Here is a 9,469-nt window from a genome sequence, read left to right as displayed (position 1 = left end):
CCTACCCCAAAGAAAAGGGTGTCTAAATGGTCATGGTTCCTTCTTTTGCCTCAATAAGTTACATTTATTCAAAAGAAAAAAATGACAAACTGTCCATCCCTTGGCTCCCATTCCCTCCCCCCTCCTCCTGCTGTTCCTCCTCAGCACCCCAGGATTAAACCCTGGCCAGGACCAGGCAGCAGGACAGATAGCCCTTCCTCTCAGATGAGGTCAGCAGCGTTGAGGGGATCTCCTCCATAGAGGTGTTGTAGAAGGTTTCGATGTCTTGAAGAGTCCTCTTGTCTTCTTCTGTCACCATGTTAATAGCCAGCCCCTTATGGCCCAAACATCTACTGTGATGAATTCTGTGCATACAGTTTTCCCTGTTGTTGGGAAGGTCATAGTCGATGACTAAAGAAACTTGCTGTGCATCAATACCTCTGGCCAGTAAGTCAGTGGTAATCAGGACTCTGCTAGAACCAGAACGGAATTCCCTCATAATCACATCACATTCTTTTTGGTCCATATCTCTATGCACAGCAGAGACAGTGAAGTCTTGGGCATGCATCTTCTCAGTGAGCCAGTCAACCGTTCTCTGGGTATTAATGAAGGTGACTGCCTGGGTGATGGTCAAGGTTTCATATAAGTCCCACAGTGTGCCCAGCTTCCCCTCCTCATGTTCCACATTGATGCTGAACGGACAGATGCCCTCCATGGTTAATCCTGTCTTCTTGACCTGAATCGGGATGGGGTCCCTCATGGATTTCTTGGGCACCTCAAACACATCAGAAGGCATTGTAGCTACCTGGGTGTGGCTGTTGAGTTTTTGGAATATGTCGTACATCTGGTCCTTGAATCCACGGTGTAACATTTCATCGGCTTCATCCAGTACAAACATCTTGATATACTTGGGAGATAGGTATCTTCGATTAAACATTGTGAATACACGGCCTGGGTTACCCACGATGCTATGGCAAGCCTCCATCTGCAGCTTCTGCACTTTGGCGCACACATTGGTGCCCCAATGCAGGCATGGCAGGAGGCACTCATGAAATCTCCTAGTGCTATTACCACTTTCTGTATCTGCTGGGCCAGTTCTCCAGTGGGAGCCAGAGCCACGGCCTGGGTAGCCTTCAGATCTAATTCAATCTGCTGCAGGATTGTTATGGCAAAAGTGGTGGTTTTCCCAGTCCCAGCTTGGGCTAGAGCGATCACTTCACAACCCTTGATACAAGGAAGAATGGCTCACTGCCGGATGGCAGAGGGCTTCTCAAAATCAAAGGAATAGATGCCTCAGAGCAGGGACTCTGAGAGGTTCATGTAATCAAAGCTGTCAACAATCTCATTCCAGTTACTCTCGATGACACCTTCGGGCCATTGGATCCCATCAGGGCCGTTGTCTCTAGACTGGGGATACTGGCTCACAGACGTGATCCTCGGGGAGAATAACTCTTTTTATGAACTAATGTATTTACATATGCACACACCTATGCTTATACAGTGAACCCTCGTTTATCGCGGTTAATCAGTTCTAGACCCTACCGTGATAAATGAAATTCTGCGAAGTAGGATTCCTTATTTGTAAATCAAATATTTTCGTAGTTAGAGCATAGAGGACATGAAAAAACACCCTTTAGTCACCATTACACTCGTATTACCCAATTTATTAAACGAAAAAGGGAAAATACAGTAAAACATTTTGGATGTTACAATGATCATTTATTATTTATTATATTATTTATGGCATCTAGTTTACAGTATTACATATTTCACATACAGTATTATTATACGTAGTTCTTACAAATACTGTAATCAATAGCCTATGAAATGACTTAAGGGATGTACTCTACAGGTGGGTCGCCGTCTTTTTCCTCTGAAGGAGCAGGTGTAGGCAGTGGGTGCTGTTACGCAAAAACCGCAATAGAGTGAAGCCGCGGAAGTCGAAGCGGGAAGTGGCAAGGGTTCACTGTATATTAATGCATTGCTTTGCTTTCTAGATTGTTCCTCTGTTTCCTAAAAAAATGATTTGATAATTTTTAGTTTTATTCAATTATCCTGGTTGAGAATGTCTATTTTTATTTCCCTGCTACTATTTTAATGCTCAGTCAAGACAGTAAACTGAACATGTGCAAAATCAGATTTCAATCACATAAAAATGTAGGCACAATGGGTGTTTATAAATTGAAAATACCTATATTTTTGGTTACCAGCATTGAAGATGGCCCTCAATGATTTTACCTCCAATATTAAAGCCTTTCCCATCATATTAGAATTACTCTGTATGATTTACAGACAATATTGCAAGTGACCATATGCTACGTCCCAGGCAAGGTCACATGCAATATTACCTCATACATTTGCTTTGCTATCTTGGATTAGTTCCTCTGGGGAATCCAGCTAAGACATCATGAGGACATTCAAGGTGCTTTCAAGAGAGTTGTGCATAAAAATGATCGCAATCTCTTGACAAGACCGCTAGCAACAAACTATCAGCTACTTGAATAAGCCATTTGGAAGCAAGTCCTCCGGTTAGAGTCAAGCCTTAAGACCCTTGACCACTAAATCGCAACGTTGTGTGAGTTACTGACCTATAATTGTCCAGTAAGGCTCTTCCAGATTTTTCACACAGAGGAAAGATGAGATAATACATTACTATTATTATAGTTTTAAACCCTTTAATTTGGGGTGATTTCTTACACAAAAAGTGATAGCTAATTGTTAAACTTACAATAGTCAAGTATAAGCCAAATAAATATGAAGAAACAGAAGATGTGAATGATTTCTTTAATTAGGCAACCATACAGCTCACAGCACAGATATTTTTTCAGTAAGTACTGTAGTTGTCAAGAACTAAGTAGAAAATGTGTTGGACATAGACTTGGCAAAGAGTTTATTGTTTTTTGTGGCTGCTGACTTGAAGATGGGTACCATACTGTACATATGCTCAACTGGGACTGCTAAAATGATTTTTCGATTAGTGGCCTTTGCAACAGGTTCTGCTGAGAAGCATTAAGTACATCACCCTGTTGGTAAAGAAAAACAAAGGATCTGTATTTATCTATGCATAGATAAAAACGTTTCAGTAGGGAGAATCATCTTAGTATATTTTGCAAGTGTAGCACCACAGGAAATGCTGCATGAGTTTTGTGACATTGCTGAATCTATCCATATGGGGAGTTGAGCTGCACACATGCGGTAATGCATGCATCACCACATATTCACTAATGAAGCAAGGTAACGAAACAGACAATCTTCTCCTCCTTCCCTCCGCACGCAGCTGGTGTGTGATGCCAGATGTAATGTCAGTGATGCTCTTGCCAAGTTCTCAGGATCATGTCATGATTTATGTAACAGCAGACAACCAAGAATAGGTTGATTTTTTAAAATAGTTAAGTTCAAGGAGATTGATTAGTTAGGTGACTAGGAATATATACTTTAAAATAGAAGCTTGTGTATTAAACACAAGATTATTATTTACGTTACTCATTCTTTCTGTGGAGCTTATGTGGTTTTCCTCAGAAGGAAGTGTTAATGACTCTACTTTCTAATCCCTACACTCCTACAGAATTACTTTATAATGAGGCACATAAATTCAGTAGAGCTGTAATTGAAAAAAAAAAAAGGCAAAAAACTATGATATTTTGAAACAGATGTTACAGAGACCTATCCAACATGGGCTGTAAATGGTATGTCCTCTTTGAATAGGCCAAAGCATTTCCTTTGGTGCTATGTGATAATTCATGATATTGAATTGACTATAAAAACCAGTTTTGAACTTCCTCCTGGTGCGTGGGGGTGTGTGTGATCGTGTTTATTGCCACCGTCTTCTGCTTCAGGACATGAAGCATTGCAAGGGGAGGAGCCCTGGGGGCCTCGAGGAGATGTTTTATCAGGCAATGGGCATTACAGAGGGCTCTCTGTGTGACGTGTCACCGTCAGGGACAGTTGTGTTCTGGATCATTTGCAACAGGGAACACTTACAGAGCTGCTGCCACGTGTGTGACACTCTAGGACCTTTGTTCTCAAAATGAGCCTGCGTGGTTCTGTGCACAGCTGCCCCTCTCTCTACCGCAGGTCTACAGGAGGCTTTTGCAGGCATCCAGTTGACACTCAAGAAAGTGACACTTGTAAAAATTATAATAATATATATTAGATTTAGTTAACTTCATAGCAATCGAAGCATTTGTTACCTTCTAAAAACAAGATCCCATACTAGACACTTTTGAATATGCAGACTAAAGAGACGAAAACCTTATTCGCAATCTGAGAAAATCCTAGTCTCCCTCAAGTGCAGACTTGAATTCTGCAAAGGGCCATGATTCCTTTAGACAATTCCTTCCCTCCCTGAACACAGGCAGAGCGACATCGTCCATGTGCTAACCACTCTTTCAGATACTGGGTATAGAGTGGAGGACAGTCAAAGCCACTCTGGAACAGTGTTCAAAATACCTGTCAGTGTAGTCTTGCATAAACTATGGGAAGGGAGTTGAGGGCCAGCCCTAAAATCGATGCAGGACAAGTAAGAACATTTTATTGGATGCTTACATATTGAAAGTACTTCATACATAAACAGTATAATCTTATTAAATCCTTACAGTAAACCTAAAATACAGTTACACTTAGTGTCTTAGGCACAGCTATGTTTAAAAACTTCTTATTGTGACCTGAGTGAAGGTTTAAAGGACAGACTGTCAGGTTTATATTCAGCGATTCATACGTTTTGCTTCAACTTGTCCATTGCAATCCCCACAAATTACCATCACTCTTCCCATTTCCTTCCTGCATTTCCTATTTCAGTTCCTTTTCCTTTCCTAACAGTCTGTTCTTTGTCCTCGGGTAAATGCTGTTCTTTTGCTCTTCAATGGCTGATTACTCTAATGAGAGGGTGAGTTCTTTTCCAGACCTGGAGAGGGAAAGAATGCTCCAGTCTCAGGCACTCTACTAGTCTCTATCTGAGCCATAAGTCTGGTCTCTTTAGTGACTGGAGTTTTGGTCCATATTTTTCTCACACTCTATCCAGGACCTTCAAATGTGATCCCTTTCCAAGCAGTTGGTAGTGGTAGACAGAGACCATCTATTTCTGATCTCAGGGTTGTGGAGACTGATATTTGTGTGGCTAATTAGCTCATTGGACCATTGATTCGTGTATCTAATGATTTTCATCACTCTTCTTTCTTCCAGATGGGAAGAGGCCAATAGTTGCACCTTCGATGGCTGCTCATGAGCGTCTAAGACCCCAGCCACTACTCACCAAAGTAGGAGGTAGAACCTTGCATTTGTGAACTCTATGATGCTAACGGACCTTGGTTCCTAACACTGTACTTCTGAACCCTTTAGTCTGTTGATCTTTTCTCGCAAGGTATTTAATTAGTCTGAGATGTTCTCAATTTTGTTCCCTGGATGCACCACCATGTTCATAGATATATTGGCACTCCTCACTCCAGAGAGGATACTCAGATGGATGTAGCTGATGAGTGGCAGCCATCAACATCTAGTCCTGTTATTTCACTGTCTCCTGGGCTTGGAGTGTTGGAATCTTGTGCAGTGTAAACCTGACAGGGCAAGCATGAGAGCTGCTGGTTGCAGACCCCCCTTGGCAGAGATGGGTCTGCCTTGCTGCCTTGTGAGGAGGGCTCTCTGAGCTGGGGCAGTGTGTGACAAATTATAAGAGGTTCACATTATCATTAAGAAGAACATGTTAAGATCTATCCTGAGGTAAAATACTGTCAGTGATAACACAATATTTACATGCATATAAGGAAGACTAGTTATGGTGAATAATTCAAATTTACACATCAATCACTATTGATAAATGGAAGATTCATTACCAACTACTTCAGTCTGACATTGGCCAAACATGCCACATGCCCACATCTGTTTTAGAACATTCCCCTTCCCCCATGGTCAAATTGCCTTTAAGATGATTCAGGCAATCACAATCCGTTCTATTCCTCCTTCCCCCATCACATCTTCATTAGTCCTGAAATCCCCTTTCCCTCCTTATCTCTCCCCACCCTGTATTCCCTATAACCCCTGTATCCATTGCTATCATTATACCACCGCTCCTCCCGTGCTCCACAGCTAGGAGACTAACAGTAAACAAAATTGCACTAAGGTGGTAAGGGTAAAAATATAATCATATATGGACAAAAACACCAATAATATGTAAGAAAGAAAAGACCCCCGACAATAATTAAAACGCCAGGGAAGAAATTCTGTCATGGAACCAGTAAGAGATTCTTGCACCCAGAACAAATTCAGATCATGACAACTGGCCAATGTTGAGTTGGATCCAGCATCATCAAGATCACCATGGTCTCTGCCTGAGAGTAAGGCTGACCACGACTCTTGTCTTTGGCGAGAGCGGATCTCTCAGTGGCTCAGTCTGACTAGATACTCTTCAGATGGGTTTGGGGCTCTCATGGTCCCCTATAGCCCTCCACAAATTGGTCATTTTTAATTTTTGCTCTGATGCTTTCCTCCTCACCATGTTTGAAATTTGTAGTAGTCATCTTTGGATCACACAAACTGGTGTGCTGCTTCTGTGTGGACTTAGATGACTCCTTGCTTAGATGGCTGTTTGTTTGAATACAAGTCTTTAAGACCCCAGTCACTATTCTGATCAGGAGCAGGTCACCATCTGGTTTCTTGACCACACGTCACTGTAGCGCCTATAAGAGCCCTTATCTTCAGTGAGCGTTTCATGAAGGTGAGTGTGGATCAGGGCCATCATGGAAGAACGAATTGGTTTTAAGCTGGAGCTAAGATGAAGAGCAGGTCCCAAACCCATTCCTGGATCGATGCCTTTTTTCCCCTCCATTTGCTTTAACTTGGAAGCCAATACATATAGCATATCCTTCCATATTTCAATCATGTAAAACATAAATGTGTAATCTCTTCCATAATCACACATTTTCCAAAATATACTTTTACTTCCTGGACTTCTTGACATCATCTCCCTTTTAGCTCCCTCGCCCCTCTCCCAAACCCCTGTTATAGGTTCTTTCCCTGAAGGTCAACATCTGTGGGTTTCATTCAAAGAACAAATAACCGTTTCAAGAGGGTGAGCCCCAATGGTGATGCACCTCTGATATACCTCCTAGTAGGAGGTATAAATGAGCATAAGCAGCATATAACAGAATGTCCATCACAGGATTGCTGGGATAATATGTGTCTTAATGCAGCATACAGGGCACTGATACACCAAGGCCTTGCTTGTTCACCAACCAACAGTACACCACTTGTGGGCTAGCTGTCTTCCCGTGTGTTTTCCAGTTTAAGTCCTCAGGTTACAAGTGTGTCTGGGTTGATTCTGGTTCACCCAGTGGAGTTCCCAGTTGGAATCTCACTGATGCAGCCTCTGGAGCCTGATGTGTACCCTGAAGATCCAGGACTCAGAGCCCCAGGGCTATGTGGCACCCAGGCTAGGTTCCCGGGCTGCCCGCAGATGCCCTAGGTCAATTCTGCCCTCCTATTGCATGCCACAGCAGACCCGCCCTACTTGGTGATCCCAAGGTCATAATTAGACTCTCCTTCCCCTACCTAGAAGTCAGGCCTCCCTCCCCTGACCCCAACAGACATGCACCTCTCTTTGCCCTGACTTGACCATTTCCTCTCCTCTCTCCTGCACTGCCCCTCCCATCAGTAAGCCTCATCCCTCTGCCAGGACCACCTCCCTCTCCAGGGGACCTCACCCCAGGTCACATGGCTACCATTGAGTGACAGCATCTTCCCTCATTCTCCCCTGCCTATTTGATCCCTGCTGTCGAGAGGTGCCCTCTGGCCAAGTGACCTACACTATACTTACCTGGAGCAGATGATGTGTGGTTCATTGGCACTGGTCCAGCTCTTTACCAGGCTGGCTGGTCCCACCTGAAGACTGGACGGCTGACAAGTTTGAGCTTGTGCCTGCCTGCTGCTTGTTCCTACTGCAGTGAACTCACACAGCATTTGCCTTTTTGTGCTTGACTATCTTCGCTCAGCACCATGTCTTCCGGATCCCTCCACCAGTTCAACTGTTTCATGGTTTCATTGCTGTTTATTAGGGATGCGTAGTATTTCACTGTGTGTATGCACCAGAGGTTCTTTATCCACTCTTCTATTGCTGGGAATTTAGGCTGTGTCCAGCTTCTTGCTATTGGGAACCATGTTGCAATGAGCATGGGGAAACCTATGTCTGTTTGTGATCTGTTCCTAATTTCTTTTGGGCATGTGTCCAGTAATGGTATCGCTGGGTCATATGGTAGTTCAATTTCCATCTCTTTCAGGAATCTCCATGTCATCTTCCATAGTGGCTGTAGGTAATTAAAAGACCACCAAGAGTGGATAAGAGTTCCTATCTCACCACACCTTCTCCAACATATAAAACACTTTTTTTAAGTTGGGCTATTGTAATGGTCCTTAGTGATAGCTCATTGCTGTTTTGATCTGCATTTTCCAGATGGCCGATGCGCTGGAGCATTTCCTCATTTGTTTATTAACCATTCGAGTGTCTTGCTTTGTGAATCATTGGTTGGGGTCTTTTGTCCACCTTCACAGAATGCTATTGGTTTTTTTCCCCTTCTTGTTGTAAGATTATCTTGTTGTAACAAGATATCTTATTATCTTGTTGTAAGATCTAGGATCCTGTAGATCTTAGTAATTAGTACATTGCTATGTTGCTACTAAATGTCTTTTCCCAAAGTATGGACTCTCTTTTTACTCTTTTAATAAAGTCTTTCCAAAACCCATCTGTAGACAATTGGACATCCCCTCACAGAAGGGTCACAAGGAAACGACCAGCCAGTCAGAGTGCAGTATAGCACTGATGAAACATACAACTCTCCTCTAGTTCTTTAATGCTTCCTTTCCCACACAATCATGACCCCAATTCTACCTAATAAGTCCAGCTAGACCAGACATGTACATGGGTACAGATAGGACCTCACAACACAGGGGATCCAGGACAGATAAACCCTTCAGGACCAATAATGAGAGTAGCGATACCAGGATAGTAATGGGGAGGTGGGGGCAACCCATCCCAATGATTGACATATAACTGATCCCAATGATTGACATCCCCAGTGGGGGATGAACAACAGAAAAGTGGGTGAAGGGAGATAGCAGTTGGTGTAAGACATGAAAATAATAATATGTATCATTTATCAAGGGTTCATGAGGGAGCAGGGAGAAGGGGGGAAATGAGCTGATACCAAGGGCTCAAGTAGAAAGAAAATGTTTTGAAAATGAGTGAGGCAATAAATGTACAAATGTGCTTGTCACATTGGATGTATGTGTGGGTTGCGATAAGAGTGGTTAAGAGTGCCAATAAAATTATTTATAAATAAATAAAAAATAAAAATCTTTCGATGTACACAAGTGCTTTGTTTTTATGAAAGAGATTTGAGCAGAGTCAAAACCTATTTGGCCCTTTGCTTTCTTTTTCTTTTTTAAAAATCATTTTATTAGGGGCTCATACAACTCTTATCACAATCCATACACACATCAATTG

At 42.6% G+C, this 9,469-nt stretch overlaps 1 pseudogene; it reads right to left on the bottom strand.

The window, feature by feature from the left end:
- Positions 1-200: 200 nt before the first annotated feature.
- Positions 201-6,769, bottom strand: LOC101662022 (annotated as a pseudogene).
- Between the last annotated feature and the right edge of the window lie 2,700 nt (positions 6,770-9,469).

This window comes from Echinops telfairi, unplaced genomic scaffold (genome assembly GCF_000313985.2).
Source record: "Echinops telfairi isolate 266 unplaced genomic scaffold, ASM31398v2 ScPeMD7_7469;HRSCAF=8507_1, whole genome shotgun sequence".
Taxonomy (NCBI): domain Eukaryota; kingdom Metazoa; phylum Chordata; class Mammalia; order Afrosoricida; family Tenrecidae; genus Echinops; species Echinops telfairi.
The sequence above is the reverse complement of the archived record's forward strand: the minus strand, read 5'-3'. Positions and strand labels throughout refer to the sequence as shown.